The 10,410-nt window shown below is 39.7% G+C and overlaps 1 protein-coding gene across 3 annotated transcripts in view; it reads left to right on the top strand.

Annotated features, from left to right (window-relative positions):
- The first annotated feature begins 539 nt into the window (after positions 1 to 539).
- Positions 540 to 10,410, top strand: part of kank4 (KN motif and ankyrin repeat domains 4) — a 69,725-nt gene continuing 59,854 nt past the window's right edge. For 2 of the 3 annotated variants that reach the window (XM_017420535.3, XM_017420533.3), the window contains exon 1: positions 2,846 to 3,317. The gene's annotated coding sequence lies outside the window, so the exon portion shown is untranslated. Of the gene's footprint in view, positions 585 to 2,845; positions 3,318 to 10,410 lie in introns of those variants that run through there. The other variant, XM_017420536.3, reaches the window with a different exon arrangement.

Here is a 10,410-nt window from a genome sequence, read left to right as displayed (position 1 = left end):
TTTTTATTATATTTTGTTTCTGTGTAAATATGTTTAAAAATTAAAAACGATAAATTTGTGTATTTTGAAGTTCAAAACGTTCCCTTTTAAAGCACTTTAAATATCATACTTTCAATTTTCTTTTAGGTAGATTTGACTAAATAAATAAACTAACTAAAACATGTCAAGAAATTCATGAGTCTTAGCGTAAGAGCATGCAAACCAAAAAATGTTATCACTTTTCTTGTTTTACTAGTTACTTTAGCTTTTATTTTGAAGAAATTAGGCGGAAATCTTCTTTTCCACTGACAGTATTTTGCTCTGAAAAGCCAAAATTAAAATAACGTTTAGATAAATAAATGTGTCTTAATATTTGTTTTAAAAATAAGAAACTGATTACTGATACATAAAGACTAAATGTTCATAATGAATGAAAACTGGTTTCCACTGGAAATGACGGGCGTTGGTGGAGTTACCTTTTCCAAGGCAGGGGGCGACATTACCCAGAGAAAATGAGCTGGACCCAACCAACAGCATCATCACCATCTTCACTGGATCATCTGCTCATCTGACAGTCAGCAGGCTTCCGCTTCATGGGTTTAACGGTAAGATACAATTTACTTTCCCCCTCATCTTTGCATTAATGCGCGGACTTGCACCTGTTTTGGTTTTAATCGCCCTCGCTGCAAATCTGTTTGCACCACAACAGCATCAGTTGCAATGTGTTGACGTGAAAAGAGCTGCATAGTGGTGCTGCTGGCGCGCGTTTCTACGATAAGGGGAGTATCGTTGCTCCTGAATGATGCGTAAAAAAAAGAAATAAAAAATGGGGGGGAAAGGTGCGTCGGTGCATCCTTGGATTTCTACTGTTTTGGTTGTGTGATGGTGCGCACGCTGGGCGACCCGCTGCTGCTGCTGCAGAGCGGCTGCTGGGTCAGCAGCAAAGATGCAGAGATGGAGATGAGCTGCTCAGCTTCTCTGGAATCAGGTGTTGGAGCAGCAAGGATGCTGAGTACCTGATGGTAACAGTTTGGGCTACAAGACTCCCTGTGGGACAGACTCTAATTATTTAACCCAGTGCTCCAGAATAGTTTATCTCCCCATCTCCAGCTTTAACTGTAAATTACTAATGTACCCCAATCCCACAACTAAAGTAAACTGAGTCAAATACATCCCAAAAAAGACATTTATGGTGTTTGATGTTTGCTTTATTAGACATAATTTGTTGTGCACAGCTGATGGGGCAGTGTCTCTCTGTTGCAGCTAAATTCTGACCTGGAGATGCATAAAAGAAGCATCGCTGCGTTCCCTTTCCCTCATCACCTCCTAATATCAACATATTTCCCCAAGCAGCGGCACATTCTGTCGTCTGTGCCCTGAGCTGGAGAGGACACAGTAAAAGCCTTGTTTGTGATTGGCAGTTTCATTAAACATTAGATCCCTGAGCAGATTTGAATGATCTAAGATTGGTGGAAATATTGTTTCTCCTAAAATCTTCTCCCCAAACTTATCGATCCAAGAAGGAACCTCAGTCACAGAACATCTGCTGCAAGCGTGACCATTTTAGAGACATTTCCACCTATTTGTCAGTACGGCAAGGTTTAAACTGCCTAGTTTGTGGAGGTAATGAGGACCTTTTCCCATGCACCGAGCAGAGGCATTGGCCTTTATTAAAGCAGGCTTTGTCCCAAGAGACACAAACGTCTCGTGGCTGGAGAGGTGGAGGTGAATGGTATGGAAGCTCAAAGCCAAAAACATACGAAGAGAGAGAGAGAGAAAAGAAACATCCCATCTCATCCTCCATCACTGCCAGGAGGAGATGGAAAATGAAGGCATGCTGAGTGACATGCGATGGTGCACTCCAAGAATGAGAAGCATGTCTCCAAGTCTTTACCCGTCAGGAGTGAATCCTCCTCACACAGACGCACGCTGCTGGGTTTTTCCTTCAGTCACATAAAGTAGAAACTCTTTCTTTACAAACAAACTTGACATTAGTTAATTTATTGTGATAATTCTTTTCCAGAGCCTGAAAAAATGATGTTTTTCCTAAGTTTATAATTTCTGCCCACTGTTATTCACTCTTACCACTATGGTAAGAATATGTCTTCCCCATCTCTACATTGATTGTTTTTGCTAACTTGCTTTTAAATTTTGAGCCTTTTATTTATTTATTTTCTAAAACTAAACAGCTGGACTTCTGATGTGTATTAGGAGACGTTTCACTTCTTCTTCACTTTTTCAGTGTAAAACTGGAGAATTCCCAGCTTTAAACATGAGATGCTGTGGAATTTGTTTGCTTGATTTGACTTATCGTGTCTAAGACTTTTCTGATGTAAATAAACCATCTTAAAATAAAATTAACAATAACGGGTGGAGCCATTAGAGTTCTTTTAAAGTACAAACAGCGACATGCTCATCTTCTCAGCACCAAGCTGCCATCCTCATTGTACAGATTTGGCCAAACTGTTAGAGTAAAAACAAAAAACAAACATTTAATCTTCTATTGTGTAAAGAGGAGAAAAGCATCAACCTTGAGTAGCTTCAGCAGGAAGATGCAAGGTGGAATTCATTAACTCAAACTGAGTGATTCTTTTTGCCTCCTGGTTTCAATTGCAGAATTAATTGCCAACGTAAAATGAAAACACAAACAGATTAAACAGTTTAGTTGGAGAGTCGTGTTTCCTCTGCTGACCTGTGGGGCATCCCTGGAGGGTGGGAATCACATCAGTGCTTTAGTTTTATATAAGAACACACATTCAGCTCATTAGCGGCCGTTTAAAGCACCAAGACCCTCTTTGCTGTTTATTTTTTCCACTGAAAAGCCTCCAGCAGACAGTCCTCGCAGGCTGCGCTCAGGGGCGGGAATGTTTGTGTGTGTGTGTGTCGGTAAAAGTAAGTTAACGAGTGTTCACAAGCTCACGTGTGCACGTCTCAGGTCAGATGGGATCTCGTGCTACACCCAGGGTCTCTGCATACTTTTAGAGCAGGCTCCCATTTAATGCGCGCTGAGGAGGTGGGTGTTTCCAGCACAGCCGCTCTGATGGGAGGAAGAATAGCTCCTGCATCCTACTCAGTCTGCTCTACTGTTTCATCCAGTCCGTCTGCCTTCCAGCGCTGTGCCGTCCTTTCACTCGCCACTATTCATCACCATCTAGAATAAATTTACTCAGCAGGTAGACAGAGGACGGCCATAAAGAACTGTAACATTTGTGTTGGACTGATAGATGTGTGAATAATCCTGGAAAGACCTAAAACAGGGAATTCTGCGCTCCTGAAACCTAAGGTTTTTTTTTTTTTTGCATTTATTTTACTCAGAAGGATACAAGACAGCTCTAGAGGTAAGATGTAATCTACTGTTTCTTATTTTTTCTCTTCTCAGGTGTTATTTGCTTTATATCTCGTGTCCCTTTTGCCATTTTTTGTAGTTTTCTATTGTTTTTTTTTTTCAATCTCATTTACTGTTTTTATTTTGGTACTCAGTTTTAGCATTTTTGCCCTCAATACTATGTATTCAAACAAGAATTTTGGCATTTGTAGTTCAGAACCAAGGTTTTTTTGGTTTGTTTTTGTGTATCGATGATTGTTTTCCTTTTGAAATCTTAATTTGTCAGATAATCAGATATGTGTACCTGGGTACATACAGACATGCCACAGATTATCGGCTCTGGTTGGCTGGCTAACCGCAGTTATACATTAAAGCAGCAAAAAGCTCCTTTTACATGTTGTGCGGTCTTTGGGTGCCACAGTGTGAATGGGTCTTATTTCCAGCTCCTTTAAAGCTCAAGTTAAACTAGAGAAATTAGCATTTTCTGGGAAAATGAAGCATTATTAATTACTTCAGCTGAAACAAGTTGTTAAAGCTAACTAAGCTAAGAGTAACTAAGGCAAGCTAAAAGCAGCAAAGAATACAAAAATACAGCAAGTTTGCTGAAGATTTCAAAGAGATCTTAATGTATTTCTATGGGAACATATTTGTAAATATACAATTAAATAATTGGAAACATATAAAAGTTACAGAAAGTAAAATTCAGAGTGTCTATCTCCTAAATGAACTGAACGTTTTGACAAATGAAGGACTGAAACAGCACAAAGTACGCAGAATTAGTTAGTTTGCAAAAAGTGAAAACAGGAAAACAAGAGTGTGAATACTAAATCAGTATTTAGAAAAGGATATGTTATTTTCAGGAACAAAACACACTCTCCCCTCAGATATGGGTGACCTGCATCGGTGTGGAGCTGAGCCTCTCCGGTGTTTGTTTGCTCGTGTGTCAGTGTGGTTTACTTGGAGGTGCAGGGAGGTGAGTCATACCAGCTCACATGCTGGAGGCTGCCACGGCCAGTCCCTGTTCGGATGTCATAATGTGTGATTTGCAAATTGACAGTGTCTGATGGAGTAGTGTATCTGTGAAATGTCAGCCTTTCAGGAAATGAAAACAAGCAAAACTGCCTTTTTTTTAAAGCTCGGTTCTCATTGATTCTTGTTTTTTCCTGAGCAGGCTGGATCTCTAGGAATGTCTTAGACGAGTTTGTGTTCTTTTAAACTGAAATGTTAAAAAAAATGGAAAGAGTAAAATTGCAAGGTTTGTTTTGTAGCAGCATGAATTTGTATGAAACTCTGTTGTTACAGGGTGGTACAGCGGGCGGCGCGGGTTCAAACCCCCGGCCTTTCTGTGTGGAGTTTACATGTTCTCCCTGTGCATGTGGAGGATTTCTCTGGGTACTCTGCTTTCCTCCCACAGACCAAAAACATGCATTTTAGGTTAATTGGTAACTCTGTGAGTGAGAGGGTGAATGGTTGTTTGTCTCGTCTGTCTCTGCGTGTCCCCGTGATGGACTGGAGACATGTCCAGAGTGTCCCCTGTCTCTGGAACAGAGACTGCTTTTCTGTTAATTTAACACAATGAGTTTCAGATTTGTGCCTTCGGCCACCGTTGAACAACTAAATCCAACAAATTATTCAGCTGAACTGTTGCTACTGGCTTAAAACTAAAACATGCAATTTGTCAATTTTATATATTTTCAACCAAATTTCTGACATTAGGAGACCCACTGAAATTCATTTGGTGAGTTTATATTAGATCAATTCCTGTAAAATGAACAATTGAAGACAGAAGAAGGAGGCAGATCTTGAAAGAAAAGAGCAACATGGTTTTATTTAGCTGTTTTCCTGCAGGTGAATGCAAATAATAAGAAAAAATATATATATTTTTTTCACATTGCATTTTCTTACCTAAAATGCTAACCTTTAGCACTTTGATCCAAAGGATGTTTGAATATAAATGTGGTTTTATTTTATAAGTTTTCTTCTTCAGCCCAGATTATTTAAATGTCACCAAACATTGGTTGATTCCTGATAAACTTACAGATGTTCATGGTTTACAGCAAAAGAGTTCAAATAGGTGGATTCCTTTCTAACTTTTATGACAAAAAATAAAAGTGTTGCTCATATTGGTCTGCTGACCTCAGCTGTGAAAATATTTTACTATAAGATACATGACCATGAAGGCGATAACCATGTTTTATATTATTAGTATAATAATGCTTAAAATGAGCTGGGCATAATAGTTTTCCACTAGAAATAAATACCACAGTGTGGGGTTCTCATATTGATTAAATGAGCTGCTAGAAGAACATAAAGAACTATAAAGTGCACTCCTTCTAGGAGAGATGACCACAGCCCAGAACAGATCTAAACCATCACTAATGTAGCTAAAGAGTCTCGGTTGACATTCCAGATACCACCTTTAGGTTTAATATTAAATATCAAATGTTTACTAGTCTAATGCTGGTACCATTCAGCCTGAAGCTTTTCTGTTCAAATCAGCTACAAAACAAAACAAACACACAATGAATAGTAATTTCTGGGCTAAACTAAAATGCTTGAATAGTAAATGACTCCAGTTGTGTCCCAGAAACCAGGCCATTAAAGCCCAAAGCCTTAGGTAGAACTGTACTATAGAAAAGGCTCAGCAGCTTAATCTGATGGAAAGTGTATTGAGGCACTGAAGCAGTCACACACACACACACACACACACACACACACACACACACACACACACACACACACACACACACTCTGGGCCCACCCAGAATCTGTAGCCACTCCAGTGAGCATCTTAGGATGGCTGCTCCTATAAAGAGCAAAGAGCAGAACTGCTGCACCATGACCTGCTAACCAGGCACTGCTTTTCTTTCTTTAACCCCCCCACATTGTTTTGTGATGGCAGACAAGAATGTTTTTGTTCGTGTCTGTGAGTGTGTGTGTGTTAGCAAAATATCTCATGAACCACAGGACAAATTTTAGTGAAACTCTACCACATCTACCACAAAGGTTTGGACTCAACCCGATGCAAGATGGCTGCCATAGTTTACAGACCTTAAGACACAAAAATGGATATACCTCTACTGATTTTACACATATTGAGCTACAATTAGAGTCAGTCACAAAACGTTCTCTGAGCATGACATCCTGCGATTTTGCATGGGATCGAGCAAAACCTTGTTTTTAAGGTTTGACCAAATGGCTACAACTCCATCGTTTGTCAAAATAAGATGATTTTAGGTAAAACTCTGGCATGAAACATGATGTGTGATATACATTCCTTGAAGGAATGCTAAGCCTTAAATGATCCCAGTTTCTTATCCTAAACACAGATATTAGCAAATAAATGTGTCAATGTATACAATATGGCACATTTCCTCTCCCACAAGCATTGTAGTGATCGTTGTGTGTGTGTACCATCTCCAAGGCGGGATGTCAAAAGCTGATAATGTTCCCGGTGTGTGTTTGAAGTTAGTGTGTGCCAGTGGATGCCAGGCTGCGCTGTGTGCTGTCTGGCTGAATGCCCAGTGCTCCCATGTGCTTTATATTCTGCAGATCCACTGACGTCTCCTCTGAAGACTTTGCTGAACCTGTAAATGCCTCTTTTGGCCCCCCCCCACACACACACACACACACAGTGTGTTCAGTGTGTTTGTCTATAAATCTGTGTGCTAAGTTGATTGCCTGAAGGGATGAATTTGTGTCTTACTGCATCAAATAAAAGCCACAACAAAGACAAAACCAGAGCTAGCTGTAGTAATAGTATGTAAGGGAGCCATAACCTCTCACACATGTGTGCATGTGTGTGTGAGAGTTTTAGCCATACTGATTGGATTTTATAATTGTTTTATATCCACAGTTTTTCTTTGCTTTCACTGAACAAGTGGCAGTGTCTGGGATAAGGAGCTTTAGGGCTTCTTAGCTCAGCTGTGGGATGAACGGGACTCCTAAAATTCTCTGTTTGTGTCAGTCAAAGAAGCCAAAAAGCCCTTGCTGAGAACACATACAGATAGAGGAGAGCACACACACAGCAGCTGAGTGAACGCCTTGGGAGCGCACTACTAATCTCATTCTCTGCTGACACACTAGTCATCATCTGTGCGTGCTTTCGCAGCTCTTTCTCTTATGGTTTTGGGTTCCCAAAGCTGGAGGTGTATTTCTTTCTATTAGTGTCAGCAGAAGGGAAAGTTCACCGTGGGCCAGAGATGCTCGTGCACTTTGTGCCCCCAGCGCTTCTGATCTTCAAGCCGCAGCTTCCGACTGACTGCACCACTTAAAAAACTCGAGCACTTTGCAAAAAATGTTGAAAATTTAAAAGAAGTAGGGTAGTGGTTTTGTGGGTTAGATATAAGTAAGAGCTGAATATAAAATAGTGCCTTTTTATCAACTGATTTATTTTGAAGTTATTCTTTAATAAGGCAGGAAAGACCGACAGAATGATCTGAAAGATTAAATGACAAACCCGAGTAAACTGCAACTTTATTTACCTTTTCTGTGTCGACTCAGCACTTTTGACTCTGGACGATTCACGAGTCTGTTGTGTTTGAGGCCGTTCCAGCCCAGTTTTTGAACAGAAGCCAGGCAGAGTTGAAATCACTGCCAACATGGGCAGATTTGCCCTAAAAGCACATTTAGTTTTTTAAAGGAATGTCTGCTGGCTTACATCTGCACAGCACACTCTGAACAGATTTGATGTTTGATTTTTGCTTCTTTTGGCAAATTGAAGTTATTTAGATCGGCGTTACTTAAATCAGCATCTGATTAGAGACCTGCCAGGACGTGGAGGAGAACATCTTGATATTTCAAAGTGTAGCTGTTTTTTGCTGATTAGGAGATTGCACAGATGCAGATTATTGGTAATTATTTCCACTTAAGATGCAACAAATTGCACAGAAATGCAACCCCTTAAATGCATTGATAAAGATACCTTTTTTTTAAATGTCACAGATTAATTCCAGTGGAAAAAGCTGTTTAACTTGGTCTTTTTCCCTTTTGTGCTGCCAGTCAATTCAAATTACCCCTTTTAATGCATGATTTGCCTATACTTTCTATTTTTTCTCATATCTTAATGTACCGGTGACCTTACCTTGTTCGCACTCAGATATTGTACTTTAAGAATAACACAACTACATAATTTCTTGGATACATGCCTGTGAGAATGAGTGCAAGTTTTAAAATACAATGCATCAATATGCTAACACAGATTGCCCTTATTATTGAACTCAGAAATGATATGAATGTTTTTGTGGAGCTTCCATTGTGGACGTGTGGGAGGGCGGCTGGAGCTGGACAGGGGTCACAGAGTTGGGCGGGGATGTGGAGAGATCAGAGGAACAATACAGTGAGACTTTCCCTTGTTCTTCAGTTTCAAGTTGGGTGGAGGTCACTGACTTTGTTTTAAGTTTCAGAGAATAACACAACTTCATATCTGTGCACATTTTCAGAATAGCAATTTTCAAATATTTTTTTTTCATTTCATATTTGCAGATCATTTTTACAACCTTGGAATTGCTGGAATGAAACTGGAATGTTTTCAGCCCTTAAAGTAAACAGTAGAAGCGTTCATTCACTTTCTGGTGCAATCACTTTCATGTTTTCTCTAATGAGCTTTTCTGGTCAAATGGAAAGACAGTTTCTGCCAGAAACAAAGTAATTGGCTGGAGATTTCTCAAGGAGCAGGACTGAGAAACAATAGCTAGGTCCATCCCTGCATTGTTTCCCCACCACTGCTCCTTAATGGGTTCCTGGCATTGACAGGCAGGAAAAAACAGAGCCTGTCGTGAGAGAAGCCCAGAGTGCTGAGGGTAACACGGGACTTCCTTAATGGAACCTTTGTCGTCAAATACGGTGTTTTAATTTGCTAGATGCAGGAGGCAGGAACTTCCTGTTCCAGTGTTGCTGGAAATGACCACTCCTTGCAAAAAGGCCAGTTGAGTGTGCTAGGATTGTATAAGTTTGTCATAGAATGGGATGTAAAGATATTTGAGCATTTAAAGACACACACGACACACTTTAGCCCCGCTGCATTCTAAAGTGCTTTTTTTTTTTTTTTTTTGCATTGCGTGTTTTTCAATATGGTGTTGCATTTGAGGTTGTGCATTAAGTTCATCTCAGTTTGGTTAGGGATGTTCAAACCAGTCCATATGTATATATTGTGGACTTTAAGGGGGCTTCAAATGCATTTTTTGAGGGATCTTGTTGCAGGTTTATATGAAAGTTGTTGTACAATTAGAAGTGTGACTGAATGTTCCTTATCAGTTACGAGGCTAAGAGGCTTTCTTATTGGAACTTTAGCCATTGTTTACTTTGCCATCAAATACTTTGCCACTTTCTGTTTTCATACTATGTGGTGATGTTTATAGACGGTATTTGAAGGTGTTGTGGTGGTGGTGAAGGCAATCAATATGGGAATCTACATATGTGCATGATGCTGCTCCTCTGACACATTTGCAGAAATGGCCTGTAGCAGAATGATGCCGCTTGAATGCAAATCAGCCCCTTCAAAACTGAGACCTTGGTTCTCTCCAGGAAAGGAAAGATGCTGTTTTCACATGAAGAGAGAGAGAGAGTCTATCTCAGGTGACGTTTGAATGATTTGTAAATATCAACCAGTAATATAAATCAGCTGCCTGCTGAGTATTGTTTCAGCAGGGGTACAGTCACTGAAAACATGCCTTAGTGGTGAAAAACAAGTCTAACCAGTAAAGATCTCCATCTTTTATTTATTCTAAATTTCTTGTGCAGTTTGAGTCCACAAACCTTCAATATTGAATAAAAGAATAAGATTATGTGTACACACTGAAATTAGATATTGCCATCGTGTGGCTGTCTTCACTTTAAAATTGAATTAGAGGTTTGTAAATCTAGCAGAGATTCACCTGCTGAACCGTTCAGATAGTTCAAACACCTGATGAGGACACTTCCTTTTGCTTGAAGTGTGCTGACCTGGAAGTGGAGTTATCTGTGCTCTCTTAATGGCACAGTGACCCTAAAGGAACTGATTTATTTCTGTGAGAAAAAAAAAGATTGATGTATACATTTTAACTCAAACTTGGTTTATTGAAACAAGTAAAGACTTTTCTTTCACATAAGTCTATATTGGGAGTGAA

Source organism: Kryptolebias marmoratus, linkage group LG24, assembly GCF_001649575.2.
Source record: "Kryptolebias marmoratus isolate JLee-2015 linkage group LG24, ASM164957v2, whole genome shotgun sequence".
NCBI lineage: Eukaryota > Metazoa > Chordata > Actinopteri > Cyprinodontiformes > Rivulidae > Kryptolebias > Kryptolebias marmoratus.
This window is presented reverse-complemented; position numbering and strand designations above follow the sequence as displayed.